Below are 18,425 nucleotides of genomic sequence, written 5' to 3'. Positions count from 1 at the left end.
CCAAAAGGACTGGAAAAGGGCAAATATGGTACCTATCTATAAAAAAGGGAATAAGGACAACCCAGGGAATTATAGACCAGTCAATTTAACTTTGGTACCTGGGAAGATAATAGAGCACAATCAGTCAATTTGTAAGCATCTTGAAGATAATAAGATGATAAAAACAGTCAGCATGGATTTGTTAAGAACAAATCATGTCAAACTGATCTAATGTCCTTCTTTGACAGGGTAATAAGGCTTGTGAATGGGGGGAAGCAGTAGATGTGATATAGCTCAACTTCATTAAGGCTTTTGATACTGTCTCACATGACCTTATAACAAAGCAGGGGGTTGGACTAGATGACCTCCTGAGGTCCCTTCCAACCCTAATATTCTATGATTCTATGATATAATCCTAGAAAAACCTACTATAAGATGAGTTCACAACTGGTTGGAAAACTGTACTCAGAGGGTAGTTATCAATGTTCGCAGTCAAGCTACAAGGGCATATAGAGTAGGGTTCTGCAGGCATCTGTCCTGGGTCCAGTTCTATTCAATTTCTTAAATCATTTGGATAATGGTATAAAAAGTACACTTATAAAGTTTGTGGACGATACCAAGCTAGGTAGGGTTGCAAGCACTTTGGAGGACAAGATTAGAATTCAAAATGACTTTGACAAACTGGAGAAATGGTCTGAAATAAACAGGATGACATTCAGTATGGACAAATGCAAAGTACTACACTTAGGAAGGAATAATCAGTTACACAAATACAAAATGGGAAATAGCTGCGTAGGAAGGAGTATTGCAGAAAAGGATTTGGGGGTTATAATGCATCACAAACTAAATATGATCCATCAATGTAATGTTGCAAAAAAAGAGAACATCATTCTGGGATGTATTAGCAGGAGAGTTGTAAGCAGGACCTGAGAAGTAATTCTTCCAGTCTACTCAGCACTAATAAGGCTCAGCTGGACTACTGTGTCCAGTTCTGGGCACCACGCTTCCAGCAAAAATGTGAACAAGCTGGAGAAAATCCAGAGGAAAGAAACAAAAATGATAAAAGGTCTGGAAAACATGACATATGCGGAAAGATTGAAAAAATTGGATTTGTTTAATCTGGAGAAGAGAATACTGAGGGGGGACATAACAGTCTTCAAGTACATAAAAGGTTGTTGTATAAAGAAAAGGATGAAAAATTGTTCTCCCTATCCACTGAAGACAGGACAAGAAGTAATGGGCTTAAATTGCAGCAAGGGAGATTTAGGTTATACGTTGGGAAAAACTTCCTAACTATCAAGGGTAGTTAAGCATTGTAACAAATTATTTAGTGAGGTTGTGGAATCTCCATCATAGGTGTTTTTCTAACCTGTTTTTTAAAACTGCCAGTCAGGGATAGTCTAGATAATACTTAGTCCTGCCTCAGTGCACGGGGCTGGACTAGATGACCTATCAAGGTCCCTTCCAGTTGTATATTTCTATGATTCTATGATTTCCAGTTTTGTAGCCATTGGTGAGTTTTATGAACAGTTCATTTTCTACTACAAAGCTTTTCCATGATTTCAGGTGGGTAACTGCCATGGTGTGGCCATATAGTAGATGTCTGGTCTCTTTGACCTGTTGTAACCATTCCATTTTGCTTGTGACCATTCTCCAGATATCCAGTGGAGTGATTCCAGCAAGCACATAAAGGCTGTTCACATTTATTGGTTTTATACATCTTGTGATGTAATGGCAGCTGTCATTTAACGCAGAGTCCAGCTTCTTCGTGTGAGCTGATCTTTCCTATATCTGACATGCATATTCAGTCATCAAATAGCAAAGTGCAAGTGTGGTGGCTCTTAGTGTTGCTGGGTTGGTTCCCCATGTTGAATTTGCAAACTTCCTGAGTATGTTGTTCTGGCTAACTTTGCCTCTTTTCTTCTTCATGTGTGCGAAGGAGAGGAGAGAGTGTGGTCTAGAATCACTCCAAGGTAGGCAGGATTCTAGCAATGGGAAGTGATACCCCATTCCAAAAGATGTTAAGTTGTCAATTAGCCTCAGGATTCTGAAGATGCAAGAGACTCACTTGCATTTTGAATGGGTTGGTGCGCAATTGATTCTTGTGCCAACAGCTCTGATGGTTAGCATAGCATTGATCTGGGCAAGATTCTTGGCTTGGGCAGTGATGCATATTGTTGTCATGAATAAAACTTCTTAAGTCAAGGTGGATTGGTTGAATATTCGTATAGCTGTTGAAGGGTATTGGTGAGAATACATTCCCTTGTGGTAGGCAGTTCTTCTATTGCTGCCATTGGCTCCACTTCCTGAATAATTTGATGTAAAATCATCAATCTTCTACTAGAGATTATATAAATTATACGAGATGGTGATTTTTTCATCATGTTGTATATTTTAGTGAGGAGCGTTTAGTGATTTACTGTGTCGTATGCTGCTGATAGGTTGACAAACATGGTTCCTGTTACCATACCTTTTTCAAAGCCATCTTCAAGGTATTGAGTGATGTTCCACACTTGAAAAGTGTATGACTTGCCTGGGCAGAATCCAGCTTGCTCTGGAAGTAAGAGCTTTTTCCAGTGGTGGCAGGTGGCTTAGGATGAGATGCTCATAGAGTTTACAGAGATGATATAGGTCTGAAATTCTTCGGCTCCTTTGTATCCTTCTCTGGCTTCAGGAGTGCCATAACGTGCTTGCTGCCAAATCATGGGTATTTTGTATGTGGCTGAGCATGTGTTAACAATTTGAGTAACTCATTCTTTACTGCTGGTCCAAAGTGTTTGATTTGTTCAGTACAGATGCTTTCTAGGCTGATAGCTTTGCCATTGTTGAGGGCATTAATTCCAGAGGTTAATTTGGTCATTATATACTGTACCCCTAAATTATAAATCTTCTGGTGGCCTTGCCTCTTAGTTGAGCAAGTTGAACTCTGGCTTCAATTTTGGAGGGAAAACATCAAATCTTTATACCTCATATAGTTCCCTTGCTAGAGGTCATGTACTTGGGCTATGCATGGGGACCAGAATCAGGCTTGATCGATGCCAGGATCACTTCACCTTAGGGTGACCAGATGTCCCGATTTTATAGGGACAGTCCCGATTTTTGGGTCTTTTTCTTATATAGGCTCCTATTACCCCCCACCCCCGTCCCGATTTTTCACATTTGCTGTCTGGTCACCCTACTTCACCTCAAGTGCAGGATTGGAAGATGCAAGATCTGGGTTTCCTTCCAGGCTGTACCATGAGCTTCTTCTGTAACCTTGGGCAAGTCACTTAAGCTTGATGTGCCTCAGTTTTCTCCTCTACAATAATAATAATAAATATAATATCCAGCTCTTATGTAGCACTCCACATCAGTAGATCTCAAAGCACTTTACAAAGGTGGGCAAGTATCATTATCTCCATTTTACAGAAGTTGAGTCACAGAGAGAAGTGTGTTCCCATGTTCACCCAGCAGGCCAGAGCCAGAACTGAGAATAGAGACCTGGTCTCTCGACAGTACTTCACACCCATATGAGGTAGGGATGAGGTTTAACTCATTAGTATTTGAAAAGAAATTTGCTATTCTCAAGAAGGCACTATGTATATATGTGCAAAATATTAGTATTATCATCTTTGAACTGCAACCACCAGTGTGTTAGAAGCTGATAGTCTTTAAGTAGCACATAGCAGTATTACACAATTGTTCAAAACAATGAGGAATATTTTATTCAGCTGAAATGGGGGGAATTATCAGTAATCAAACTATAGTTACCCAGCTGACATTTGGTCAATCTACTTGGGATAATACCCCTACTCTTCAGTAAAGAACAAGGGGACTTTAATGATCATGAGTGGTCAGTAATTTGGCTGCTAACCGCACAAAATAAATACATTTTTACAGTATTGCAAGTGTAAACACTTTTTTTGTGCTTAATGGAAAATATATGAATGCAATAGTGGCAGGGAAGGTTGGAGTCTGTATGGTTTCAGGCCCCACTGATGTTTGTGGGAGAGAGAAACAATTCCACCTCTTATAGCCATTGCTAGAACCCTACAAGAGGAAACCCTCTGGTTCAGTTGTCAATGTCCCGAAAAGCCAATTGGTATGGTGCTTGTCACAAAGCATACCAATATTCACCATGATGTGGGGCACAGGGAACAACATCCAAGTGATTCACTCCTAGTCCCCAGTCTCTGACTCTCTCCCCCCTACATACAGCACAAGCAAGACTTCCATTTCCACATAGGCAGGGAGGGCAGGATTTTCCCTTCGGTATTGGCTATCATCATCTGAGTTCTTCCCCATCCCTCCCAAGACTCTGCTTAAAGATTCATAATGCATGAACAGGGAACCCTGAGCTACTTAAACATCCTCACCTCAGCTAATCGTTGAAACAAATGTGGAAAACCAAATGTGGAACTGCCTACAGCGATCACAGTTAAAAAGTCAACAGATTCTAAGCAGTTATTTCCCATTATAAATATAGGAGAAATCTGTGGTGTTAAGGATATAACTGTGGTAAATGTTGGCTTTGTAACAGCAGCCATTAGCTGGTATAAAGGGCTTAGTATATCAATAAGCCACATCAGAGTGCGTATGTTAAAAAAGATGGCTTTTCAGGTGGGAAAGTGGAGCTGTGATCTATATCTTCCCCTTTGAAAAGTATCCCCTAGAAAGAGAATGAGAAAAAATAGTGGGGAAGAGGTTTTAAGCAAGCAACTTTCGGTAATGAGGTTGATACAGTGGATGGCTTCTCTAATCTATGTTTTTGCTCTTGCATAAATAGAAAAACATTTAAAAGATTTCACTTGTCATGGATGTAGTTCTCCATGAGGACAAATGCATTGACATTTTTGAACAGATTTTATTTGCAATGAAAATCTTTTGTAATTTGATAATCAGTGTCTCTTCATAACATGGAGTCTGCAATATACACTAGGCATTTACACATTACAATATCTATCAGTAGCAACTGATGAATCTAAAAAGTGAAGGGGTTAGATAGTAGGAAAGAAAAGAATACCTTGAAACCCCTGCCCTCCACTCCATGACACCATGCTCAGAGCTGGGGTAAAAGGATTCACACAGTGATCAGTGGAGAGAATAATCTATTTAAATTTTTGTTCATTTAGTAATAGAAAGAAAGGCCAAATATTTGCTACAGAGATGGGACTGATCGAAATTCCCAGAGCTGAACACCTGTAAGGTTTGGGATGTTTGAAATCTGGATCTGAATTTTATGGTTCTGTCCCATCTCAATATTTTGTTATTGAACTAACAGTTGTACTCTGCTTCTTTCCCCACTTCTATGAAAAAAGAAAATGTCTGTATGATGTTCCTCATTCTTATTTAAACTATACTGCAATACATTTCACTGATTTCTTTATAAGTTTGAAAAGTAATACTGTCTGATTGTGACTAAAATCCTCAAAATGGCTGTTTTTTAGCAGAGTTTTTCTCACAGGCAAAGCTGCGATATGCATTGTAGCAAAGCCAATAAAACTCTGATGAGTATTGCACTTTAGAGGAGAGTACATTGTTATTGTGCATTAATGTCCATTTGAAGATGCACACTATAGTACCTATTTTGTAGACTCGGCTTTGCCTTGTCTGAAATACAATGTAATTTTGCAAAATTGCTTGTGAGTTGTCTTATAACGTTAGTTGCAAATTTACCAGTTATGGATTAGTGATTTCATAGGCTATATTTCTGCCCATGGTGAAATATATTCTATCCATGTTATGTTTCACAGCATAGCAATTTGTTGTTTAAGGTTAAACATGAGTTGTGGCATTTTTCATCTTAAATTGCATTTCATTCTCTCCACTGTTATTTTTATATGGATGATTTGAGAGTAAAACCATTTTTTTTCTGCTTGCAAAATTAAAATGTTGGTAAGCACTAAATAAATTAAAAATTTCATTTTATCATCACCTCCCACAAATCCCCTCCTCCTCCTCCACAAACTTGCTCATTTAAATTTCACAAGTTGATTTTTAGATTGATTAATCTTATTTTTGATAAAATAAGATTTGATGGATGTCAAGAAATTATTGGTTTGTTTGCAAGGAAGAACATTCTTAAAGGATGAATATTAGCAGCGATGTAATGTGGCTTTTGTTTTACATGTTTTCCTTTGCTGTGACAAATTCATTGTTCAGTTTTTCTGAATGCACATGCTGTATGGAGCTAAATCCTTTAATGCTCTGCTCACATGCTCTTGAGCTCAAAACACTTCTAATCAGTGCAGGTGCATAGATTTTGGTCTCCTGAAACCAGTGAATTGTTCTTTTGCAATCAGATTTTCTCTCTTCCTATATATAAAATACAGAATAAATGGTGGAACAGTGTGGCATGAAGGCTTTGGGTGAAATTCTAGCTCTATTGAAGTCAGTGGCAAAACTCCCATTGTCTTCAGTGGGGCCAGTAGTTTACTCTTTGCCAGGAATTTAGGATGGCAGCCTTACTTAAGAATGAAGCCATGAGTGAATTACATAGGTCATCCCAAATTAGTGCCAAATGCTTTATGACTCACACCATGTATATGCTAAATATTTTACATAAGAAATATGTGAGTTTCTTTTAAACTTGTTATACAGTAGTTGAAATTGTGATAGCAACAATGCTATATAAACACTGGGCCAAATTCTCTGCTAATGTAAAAAGGGGCAGTTACATGGACTTCAGTGCTGTTATACTTAGTTACATTAGCAGAGACTTTTACCCAGTGTTAGTAGCATGATTTCTACCATCAGGCTACAATCCTAAAAGCACTTACTAGCAAGACCATGAGAAGTACCATGTGGTGGGTTGTAAATATTTGCAGGATAAAATTCGTAGGTTATACAAGGCCTCACAGTAAAGCATTATATAGTGGATGCCTTTCTACATACTGCTATGGTATGGTGTTGTCCAGAGACGGATACTACAATCTGATGAATCAATTAATTTGAAATAGGAGATGACCGAAATCTCAGTCCAAGGGTGTAATTTTGACACCATTTAAGTCAAAGGCAAAACTCCCTTTGTCTCCAGTGGGGCCAGTACTTCACCTCAGACTTCCTTTGTTATAGGTAGCTCAGTAAATTTTAAAAAAATGTTCTACACTTCCTGCTTTTATAGTTATGCAGCTTTATAAGTTGTATTATAAGGTGTAAACAAAAAATTAAAATTAAAACCCATCAAGCAGTGGAAAGCAGGGCTTCATTTTCCCCAGTAGGCTGCCCCCAGTGCTGGCTAGGAATTTGTATCATATCATGGGAAGAGTGGATGGTGGAGTGTACAATGAGCCAAGCTGGTGATTGTGAGGGGATAACAATTCATAGACCCACAACACACAATATGTTCAAAATGCTAATAAGCTGCAATGCTTTCTGGGGTATTGATTAGGTATGTTCAATATATCACCAAAAATTATATTTTTAAAAATAAAGTACAGCTTACCTTTATCTGTATGGAGACTAAGGGAAAGAAACGAGTATGGAAGGATTGCAGCAAATTGCTGCAGTTTTATGAGAGGTCTCAGAGATCTAAAATTCTACTTTAGATTAGCATTGCTATGTATATAAACATGCATTATTGGCATCATGGATGTGAAGCACTGGAATGGGTTACCTAGGGAGGTGGTGGAATCTCCAACCTTAGAGGTTTTTAAGGCCCGGCTGGGATGATTTAGTTGGTGTTGGTCCTGCTTTGAGCAGGGGGTTGGACTAGATGACCTCCTAAGGTCTCGTTCAATCCTAGTATTCTATGATTCTATTGTACAGATGACAGTATTTGCAGTAAGTGCGAAGAGAAACAATATTTTCAAAGCGTGGGGAGGAAGGAGAACTTTAGTTAAATCTTCCTGGTTTTGCTTGGGTTCTAGGTACTGTTGACCCTCTAGTCAAACCTTCAGCAGTCACAGGGTATGTCTACACTGTAATTAGACACCTGTGACTGGCCTGTGTCAGCTTACTAGGGCTCGGAATTCGGAGCTGTTTAATTGCAGTGTAGACATGCTGGCTTGGGGTGCAGCCTGGGCTCTAGGACCCTCCCACCGCACAGGATCCTAGAGCCTGGGCCCCAGCCTGAGCCCAGATGTCTACAGTGCAGTTAAACAGCCCCACAGCCTGCGCCAGAGTCAGCTGGCACAGGTCAGCCATGGGTGTCTAATTGCAGTGTAGACATACCCACAAAGTCTTGTAGACTGGGCTCTGTCTATGATTGATAGAACCATCAAGTACCATAAACTTTTGTGTTCAAGATCTGTTCATGATTTTGCACTCATTTCCTGCTCCAGTGCTGAAAACAATCCTTGCCGAATCTGAATATTTACTTCTTGAACGTCTCAATAATTTATCATATTAATTCTTTTCACAAGCTACACGGTTCTGTAAGTTCAACATAGTTGTTTCATCAGTATAGAAAGAAGCTCTTTTTAGATTATAAAACTTATTTCCTTTGGGTGCTTGTAAACTAACGATAGCCCTATTTAGTTCTATATAACAACAGCTCCCCCCGCCCAACTTCTTGTTAATGTTCACAGAAAATATTAAACTAATTAACAACGTATTCTTTATAATGATAACAACAGCAATGCAAGGTTGACAGGCCTGATTCATAACAAACTGTTGCATAATTTACCTAGAAAAAGGATTGTTATTCCAGTTTCAAGGTAAAGTATATGTGGTGTATGCTGTTAAGCTTCTCTTCTGCTAAAGTGAACACTTCTTCCAGACAATATCATAGGATGAAATCTCATTCAAGAAGAATGCATGCACCTCTAGCATGGAAAACTTGTATTCAATTAGATTATTCAAGTAGAGTAAACTACTGGATATTTAACGAAGATTCAGCTTGTGGCAAAAAATCAACAAATCCCAGGAAATTAAATCTGGAGATGACACAATGGGCTGAATTCAGATATCCGGTAGATAAGTCTAAATATGGAGTAACACATTAGATTTTGGTAAAGCGATTCCAAATGTAGACGAGGATTTGGCTCAGTATCTTTCACCTGCAATATTATACCGATCAGGTTTTTTTTTAAAAACAAACTACATAGAAAAAGGATCTCTTGACTCTTCTCAGCTTTCATCAAACGAATCAGAAATGTAAGTGACAATTTAGTCCTTCCAAATTGACAGTACCAGGGACAGAACGGGGGGGAGGGGAGTGGAGATAGCAGTGTTATTCCAAGCTCTGCCCACAAAATAAACTGTGTCCACACAAGATACCTACCGTCTTCTATAAGCAATGTTTCAAATATGATCACACATGGTTTCTAGTCTCCTTGGGCCTGGCTGTTTTTTAGTAGGGTTTTAATAGGCACATGAAATCAAATGGGAACTTGGGGCTCTGCTTCCCCTCCACAATACTCATATCCCCTGCTGGGGTCCTTGGGTTTAACTCCTTCAAGCATCTAATGACTTGTGTACATGGCACAGTAAAGTGCATTAGACTGGTGTCTGATTTGTAGAGCATTCTAATGTGCTGCACTTTAACTACCCTGTGTAGACTCTGCTGGGACGAACTAAAAGTTACCTAATTCACATTTTAGTTTGCACTGGCAGGGTCTACATGGGGCAGTTGGAGTGCAGTATGGTGGAGTGCTCTACAAATCACACCCCTCTAGAGTACTTTGTCTTGCCCTGTAGGCAATCTCTGAGTTAGCATTCACTGAAATGAATGGAGAAGTTCATAGAGCTATTGTTTCAGGTTCTGCAAATGGAGGCAGAGGGTGCTGCATCACTTAGCCTCAGAAATGTTAGTTGAGTGTATGAGCGTACCTCAGCAACCACAACAGCTAGAGACTCACTTGTTTTTTTTCTCCAAGTGAAAGCTTACGTTCTGGAGAATAAGGCAACACGAAAGAGGTGTTGGTCCACTCTACCCTCACATACCAGCCCAATCAGAGCTTTGGGCAGAATAGATAAAGCACATAGTCAGCAGTGCTGCAGGCTTCCTCTGGTGTCCCTTAGCACTACTAGTGTGCCTCAATCCAGACCTAAATAAATGTTTTCTGGGGATGAGTATAGTTCATTCTAAATAAACATTGAATCTTTAGCCCATCTGCACGAGAATCTGGACTGAGACAATCAAACTGAAATAGCCTTAGGATTATTTAGGTGGCCTGCAAAACATTGTTTCCCCCCAAAAGGGCAGATTCCTGCCCACTATGACCTTGCCACTATGTACTGGGCTGGCATAAAGATTGTTAGTGAGGTGATTCTTCAGGATACAACCTACCCTTAACTGACTCTGCTTCTGGACTGCAGTCTGGCCATTTATACATCTCTAACAGTACAGAGTAACCACATCCAAGGGGATCCTTTGAGTTAGGAAGTTCCCTGGCACAGAAGGGTCCCCAGTTAGCATAGGGCAGACATAACAGTAGAGTCAGATTAAATATTTTGAACAAAACTTACTTTTGCTGACACATGCAGATTCAGGTTGACTGAAACCTTTAACAGATTCGGTGTTGGATTCACCAAATTGTTTGGGTCAAAAACCCAACCAATCCATTAACCTATTCTGAAAAAATCAAAATATTTCCTTTTGACATTCTTAAAATGAAATGTTTTGACTTTTTTTAAGCTCAAAATGACTCTATTTTGAATTTTATTTCAATTTTATTTTTTAAAATGGTTAAAACTAAAAAAGAAAAAAATATTTCATGTCAAACAAAATGTTTCATTCGACTGAAAACTTTTTTTTTATTTTAAATTTTTTCCCCACTAAAAATGTAAACAAATTAGTTTTGGGTCAGCCTGGATTGATTTTTCTATTTTCCCCAGTCCGGCCAGTGGACCAAAAATGTAGTTATTTGTGTAACTGTACATAAAAGTGCTATGCTACTTCCCTTGCAGCTTCTGGTTTAGAGGCATGTCAAGGAATGGGATGTGTCTGGAATGTTCTGTACTCTAACTCATCTGGGCTGTGAGACAACTCCACAGGAAGCTGTTACAGGCAGCGGTAGTTAGAGGTGCTTGTGGGACTGCTCTAAATTTTACTGGGGGTCAGGAAGACACCTAGCCAAACTCAACATTTGGGAGGTGCTAAAGGTGAGTTAAAGCAACCTTTGCCTATGCCAGATGCAGCTCAGAGTCAGAGCTTCTGTGTGATTTGGTGCTTGCCCCCAGCTGGCCAGAGCAGAAGTGAAGCCCCCATAGCTTGTTTCTGTCAATCCTAATGATCAGTTTATGTTGCTATTTGAGGGTTTACTTTTCCAAGGGTAATGTCTAATCTTCTTTACAGGAAAGCTGAGATTTTCCTTTCCTTCAAATCTGGCCATGGTTGCCAGCTCTGTCACCAAATCACTTCACAAAGCTATCAGAATGCTTCCAGATGACAATGGCTTTGATTCAAATTGTGCCAGCGTCAGTTTCCTATGGCGAAAGTTTCTGTACCCATTACCGGTACAGCTGGCCATCTATTATTTTTTACACTTTGATGTTTTGTGTTGCTGTCCCTTCACTGCCATGACATCCTGCTGAGGCCAGTGAAAGCTGTTCTTACATGTCAAGTGTCAGCTGCCATTGGCTTCTTTACTCTACTTGTTTTCTTTTATTTCAGTGAGAGACTACTAGATATAGTGGTTTTTTTTATTTAAAATCTGTCCTCGTCTCATTTATTTTACTTGAAAAGATACAAATATTTTTTTTAAAATCCACCATGTAGAGCCATATCAGGACGGCAAGGAAGGTCTAAATTATCAGTATAGTTCTTTAGGACTGAGAACTGACACATGCCTCAGTTGTTGTTGTTTGCAGTGTTGTTGTAGCTGTGTTGGTCCCAGGATATTAGAGAGACAAGGTGGATGAGGTAATACTTTTTACTGGACCAACTTCCGTTGATGAAAGACACACAAGCTTTTGAGCTACATAAAGCTCTTCTTCAGTCTCTTCAGCTAATGGCATGTAAGTAGATAAAGAGTCTGACCTGTATAAAAGATCGTGGTCTGGCCCAGAAAGAACTTCATTCATGTGAACTACAGAGGAGACATCAGCTTCACTTATTAAAGGCACAGTGTCATGTTTAAAAAAGTAATACATTTTTGAAAAATCTATTTTCCTTACCTCTGCTACTAATACCTTAAGGTTATTAAAAATTGTATCTAAAATTGTAACTTCCTTTTGGCTACTTCTGCTGTACATTCACTCTTTTGCATTTTATTCAGCTTAAACAATGAAAATAGACTAGTTAGATTCACTTTTGTTTGTAGTCTGTTTTGACTAAATTCCTGTAGATTGATATTGGGAATAGACCACTTCCCTTTCACTTGCTGCTGCAGATACCTGCATGGATTATTGAGGCTGAGAGTTTGTTTCTAAACAATTTACTTATTGGCTTTCTTTTTCTTAGCTAAACAATAGTCTCCTGCTGTCATTTTAGATACTTCTTTGTAATTTAGGGTGAAAATAATTACTAAACACGATAGACTTATTTTGGTAAAGCTAAATTGATACTTTCCCGGTAGCTAATGTCTATAAAGAGATAATTGAATTGCAAAAACAATAGGCAAACAAAAGATGAATTCACAATACAATTGAGTTCTATACAATAGATCAATTTGTCCCTAGGCAATGATATTCGAGATTGATTAATTCTTGACCTTTGTGTGATTACCAGGGTCCTGTCTGAAATAAGTGGCTTAAAAAAAACAACAACAGAGGGAAAGCCATTTTGTTTTGGGATTGCAGGCAAGTGAGGAGGTATGAAGTAGGTTCATGACATGTTATCGAAATACCCAGTCTTGGTTAGAGGTGAAACCACAAATCAGGCCAACCATGACGAAGGAAGAGTTTGAAGAAGGAACTATTGTTGGGCCATCTGAATCTGATTCAGTCTAGGTCCCCTGTATGGTCCTATGGGTTTATATTTTAGTGTCAGTGACATGATGTCACTTATCCTCTCACTACCCATTTTTCTTATTGATTGGTAGAAATTATTGGGCTGATAAATTGACAGGGGCCAGGAAGAAACAGTGGAAGGTCGATGGGTTTACCTTGGGTGTTGACTGGGCTTGAGGAAGGAATAAATGTCTTTTCTTCTCTGTCTCCTGCTCTCAGAAAAACTGGCAAACGAAAAGGTGTTTATCACAACTTTATTGCAGTGACCACCTGTTATTAAAATATGAGTAATTAAATTGGTAATCCCACTGCTACATGTCACAATGTATTTGCACTTTACAGAAAAAAATGACAGCACAAAGTGAAGTATGCCAAGTACCTGTCTCTGATCTGCATATGCACAGCAGCTCTGACTGGAGAGATCTCAGGTCAGTTCACATCAGCTTTTTAAAATACATTTTGAGGGGCCATTTATTTGCTTTAGGAATCTTTTCTAGTGAAGGCTTAGCTTCCCTGTAATGATCCTTTGCTTTGGAATAGGAATACCACTTCTTTACCCCAGGTGTGATACTAGAGACATGAAAGAATTGACAATTTCTTATACTTTTTTTTATTCTTTATCTGTGTTACTACCAAGTACAAGACTTTCAAAAGCTCCTTTCATTGTTCCAGGAGCAATTTTGCACAGAAAAAAACCCTGCATGTACATTTTTACATCCACACTTCATTACAGACATAGATATTAGTAGAGAGATTTCTAACTGCAAAAACTTGTGCCCACAACTCATTGTAAGGGCAATTGTGATGGCTAGCCTTGTAATTGACACACCAGGGATTCATCTAGGATTTCCAGAGCAAAAAGCACAAAGTTGCTCCAGAAACAAGTTGGGGGCAGTAAAAGATTGCATCCTAGGTGGATCATGCACAGAAAGGGACCTGTAACCCACAGTGACCTGGGAGTTCCCCAATATTTTGAGGTTTTAGATATGTCCCCAGAACATTGTAGGCCGGCCTGAGACTCACCTTCCACTGTTTCAGCTGAATAAAACCTAGAAACAAAATCACTCCGTGGAGGTGACGAACCATATTGTGTCAACGCCTAATGAAGATTCTCTTTAAAAGGAGGTTAGTACCACCAGTCCAACATTTTAGGAACTTGAGAAACAAGGTGAAAACTAAACTACTATTGGCAATTATTATAGGCAGAGCTGGTAGCATGGCCTGTAGTTAAGGGTAATTACTGTTGTCCCTTATAAAACCACGTAGCTAATCTTTAACTGTCTGTGCTGAAATTTTCCATGTTTGGAGTTTGCCTCAGGCTGAGTATTTTTGGAAAACTTCAGCTGAAATGGTTTGGCTGTTTCCAAGAACAAGTTTAGGGAGGAAATACATTGTTCTTCTATGTTAAAAACATTCTTACAGCCATTTAATTTAAATGCTCCAGTGCCTCCATGCTTTTGAGCAAGAACTTGAAATTTGGCAGGCAGATCACCTTCGTATCAGGAATGTGCCTTTTGCCATTCCTGTGAAAATGTGTCCAAGTTATGAGCCCTTGGAAAATCTCAGTTTGAACGTGCTCAGCAGAGAATTGTTAGAGTTTGGTAGCTAAATTCTCTGAAGACTGTCTGTACTGGATATGCTCCAGCCCCAGAGTTCATGAATTTTTCAGGACTTTCCATGCAATTGCTCCTTATGACCACCAGGGGCCTCTATGATGCTGCATGCCATAATTGAGATTAGGGATAGTCTTTCCTGTGCTCTCAGTGCTCCAGCTAGTGGCACCCAGGTAGTGAGAAGGAGAGAATGGACTTGCTGCAATGCAGAAGGATGAGAAATGGGATGAGGGAGGAATGAGAGGGGGTTGCAGGGCCTAGAGTGCAGGTACTATTGTGATAAATGGGCTTGCAAATTTACTCTAATTGTGAGCTCAACCTTAAAAAGTATGTGGCAATTTATGAACTTTCACAATAACCTATCATAGCAAATGTTGATGGGAAAAGGTAAGAAAGAGAGACAGTTTAAACAAAAAGGCCTAGTGGTATAATTCAAGGACTGTGTTGAAATCATGTTTGGTAAAAAAAAAAAAAGTATATGTGGAACTGGAAATTAATTAACCAAATCAACCATATTAGGCCTAATGGATGGAGAAATAATAAGCAGATGGGCTATTCCACCCATCACTCCCTTTCTGGGTCCTTAAAGAAAGAGATTTTTGGGGGGGAAAGGACGCAGAACAGAGGCTATTGGAGTGAGCTTCACCATCATGGCTGCCACCCCGACTGTCTCCTGGGAATCTGGACCTTCGTTGTCCTAACTCTGTAGGGTGTCCTGACAAGGTTGGGCCAGAGAGAGATCCAGACGACATTGCCGCCTCTACCAGCTCTAGCTGAATCCCGAACACCACCTGAGGTGAAAGGGGATCAGACTTTAACAGCAGCAGCATCAACAACAGCTCCAGCTCATCTCAATGACCTTCTTCTCTTTTACCTAAAAGGACAATTATTACCATCTTAGATACCATCAAAGAGACTGTCGAACAAGATGGTTTTTTTTCCTTCTGAAAACTCTCTCCAGCTAAAGGGACCAAAGGACATTGTTAAAATGAAAGCTTTACTTGGGGCCTTGGCTACTTTTGAAACACTACAGCAGCAGAGCTTCAGCACTTCAGTGTAGATGCTGCCTAAGTGGACGGGAGGGGTTCTCCTGTCAGCATAGATACACCTCCCTGTGATGCAGTAACTAGTTGAGGGAAGAAAACTTCTGTCAAACTACTGCTGTCTATACTATGGTGTCAGTAGGCTTAACTATGTCACTTAGGGGTGTGGATTGTTCACACTCCTGAGCACTGTACCTGGGTTGACCCAACTTCTCAGTGTAAATCAGGCCTAATGCTTTACATTTGAAAGGTTTTAATTTTTTGTCCTGCTTTTCTTTATCTTTAATAAAAGATTAAAAGGGTGTTTAATGATGTGTTTTCCATGGTACTAAGCAGGCTGAGGTCTCTGTGTACCAAACCCCAGACTTTGTTTAACACTGTTTAATGTTGGACAGGGTGACTGGCTAATGTTTATACCTTTGGCTCATATAATCCATCTAGCTTAATACAACAGGCATCAGAGAGGGAGGGAAATAGGATGGGGGAAGGATTTGAGCAGAGGGAAAGGATCAGCAGGAACCAGATTAGAGGGATAGATAAGAGAGTGAAGGGGGCAGGAACCAGGAGGGTGGGTAGGAGCAGATGGTTAGGACAGCAGCAGAGGAAAAGGGGCCGGGAGCCAGGACAGAGCAAGAGGGGAATAGATAGGAGGATGGTCTCATGGTCAGGGCCGGCTCCAGGCACCAGCTTGGCAACCTGGTGCTTGGGGCGGCCACTCCGGAGAGGGGCGGCAGGTCCACCTATTCGGCGGCAATTCGGCGGACGGTCCCTCACTCCCACTCGGAGCGAAGGACCTTCCGCCGAATTGCCGCCGCAGATTCGATCGCGGCTTTTTTTTTTTGGCTGCTTGGGGCGGCCAAAACTCTGGAGCCGGCCCTGCTCATGGTTAAGGAACTTGAATGCCACCCTGGAGACCTGGATTCTATCCCTGCCTCTGCCACAGCAGTGCTACTCATAGGCGCTGACGGTGTGGGTGCTCGAGGGCTGGAGCACCCATGGAAAAAAATAGTGGGTGCTCAGCACCCACAGGTGGCCCTACCGATCAGCTCCTTCCCCTCCCCCCCAGCATCTCCCGTCTGCCGGTGATCAGCTCCTTCAGCAGAATGCAGGAGGTGCTGGTGGGGGAGGGTAAGGAACAGGGGCAGGAAAGGGTGGGGCGCTCAAGGGAGGGAGAGGAACAGGGCAGGAAGAGGTGGGGCAGAGGCGGTGGTGGGAAGAGGCAGGGCAGGGACGAGTCTTGGGGAAAGGGTTGGAGTGGGGGCGATGTCTGGGGCGGAGCAGGGGTCAAGCATCCCTGGGGAAATGAGAAAGTCGGCGCCTCTGTCGCTACATATTATTTTAAGTCACTTAAACCAAATATCCACAATTGGCTACTAATTGTAGATTCTTCATTGTCTGCGTGTCCAACATGAAACACCTGAGGCCAGATTTCCTGAAGTCAACCGTGTAGCTGTTCTTTGAACATATAAAGTACTGTTGTTCCTTTTTGACACAAGTGGCGAGTCAAAGTTCAGGGCCCTGGGGATGTTGCAGTGGGAAGGAGAAATTTATGGTGTCTGTACATTCCTTGCAAAGAAACAAAACTGCATCAAATAAAATACCAAAGTCTTGCTTCTCTGATTGCAGGAGGAACCAAAAGAAAAGGAGATAGCTTCTTTGCTTACAGTCACAAGCCTTTTTAGCCAGCACCAGACTCAGAGCCTTCCTCTAGGCTTCTCCGGGGTCATGCTGTACTTACAGGCTGCTGCTTGGCTGCCTGCCGCTTCCCGCAGCTCCTGCAATCAGGTTACCCTGATGGGCCCCAGGTTGCCCACCACTGGTTTAGAGGCTCCTGAGGATTTGTCAATGCATTGGAGATTATTTTTAATTTTTCCTCCCCACCTCTCCCACCAAAGGTTAGAAAGACTAAGGATTTGTCTACAAAGCTGTGCCTACGGTAGCCTATCTGAGAGAGCTTGAATTCAGCTAAATAATACAAACCTGGCATGGATGGAGCTTGAGTATGTTCTTTACTTGCTAGTCCACTCTGAAGCCTGCACTTACTTCACTCCTCTTGTTATTCATGCTAGCAGGATTCAAAATAGCTTGGGTAGGCTAGCCCACGCACAGCTTTCACTGTGCAGACATACCCTGAGATACCTGCTGCAGAAATAATGGAACAAGCACATATACTAGCAGCAGGACATTTTTCCTGATTAGAGTAGGTGCAATTGCTGAGATTAGCCCTCATTGTTTGTCCAGGTGCTTGGGCTGTATTCTATTTATATAGGTACTTTGCTAAGGTGACCATATTGTCAAAGTAAAAAACTGGGACACATGTGTAGGTGAAATATTCACTCCAAAAGACATTTATTTTTAAAGTGTGCTGGTGTCTCCACTGCCAGCTTCTGACCCAACAATGACAAATGCTTGTTTCTGGGAATGGATAATTTTTATTTTTACTCAGCAACTTAGAGAGTTTATCATGGAACACTCAAGAAGTTTCACTAACATTCACTTTGAACAAAAGAACAGCTCTTACAGAGTTTATGCTGCTTCAGCTTTTCTCTTCACTTCAAACATTGCTCATCATGCTGAACATTCATGCCAGTGAGCTGTGTCTGTAAACACAGAACAAATTCTACATGGTATGGCAGTACGTCCTGAAAAATTTTTTGTGGGTATTTAAAAAAAGGAAGAAATAGGAAGGGAGAAAGAAAAAATATGATTTTATTGATTAAATGGGACATTCAGGTTTCCCAAAAAGTTCTTGGGACACCAGGTCATCAGAGGAAAGGCTGTAACTCTTCTCGCAAAACTGGGTCATACTGTCTATGGTCCCCCTCATTGAGGTACCTAAGTACTTCACAAATGTTACTAAATTCATCCTCACAAAACCGGTGACAGGTGCCAAGTATCATCCCCACTTTACAGATGGGTGACTGTGGAGTAGACAGTTAAGTCCCCAACACTGCACTTTTGTACATACTTATGTTTA

General features: G+C 40.7%; 1 long non-coding RNA gene across 2 annotated transcripts in view; it reads left to right on the top strand.

Moving 5' to 3' along the window:
* The window catches only part of LOC135983444 (uncharacterized), a 380,072-nt gene that overhangs the window by 187,921 nt on the left and 173,726 nt on the right, over positions 1-18,425 (top strand). The window contains exon 3 of one of the 2 annotated variants that reach the window (XR_010601080.1): positions 13,135-13,220. The exons of the other annotated variant lie outside the window; for it this stretch is intronic. This is a non-coding gene — a long non-coding RNA (uncharacterized LOC135983444). Of the gene's footprint in view, positions 1-13,134; positions 13,221-18,425 lie in introns of those variants that run through there. 2 annotated transcript variants of the gene reach the window in all.

This window comes from Chrysemys picta, chromosome 4 (genome assembly GCF_011386835.1).
Source record: "Chrysemys picta bellii isolate R12L10 chromosome 4, ASM1138683v2, whole genome shotgun sequence".
Lineage (NCBI taxonomy): Eukaryota > Metazoa > Chordata > Testudines > Emydidae > Chrysemys > Chrysemys picta.
Note: the sequence above shows the minus strand (reverse complement) of the source record. Positions and strands in the feature narration are given on the sequence as shown.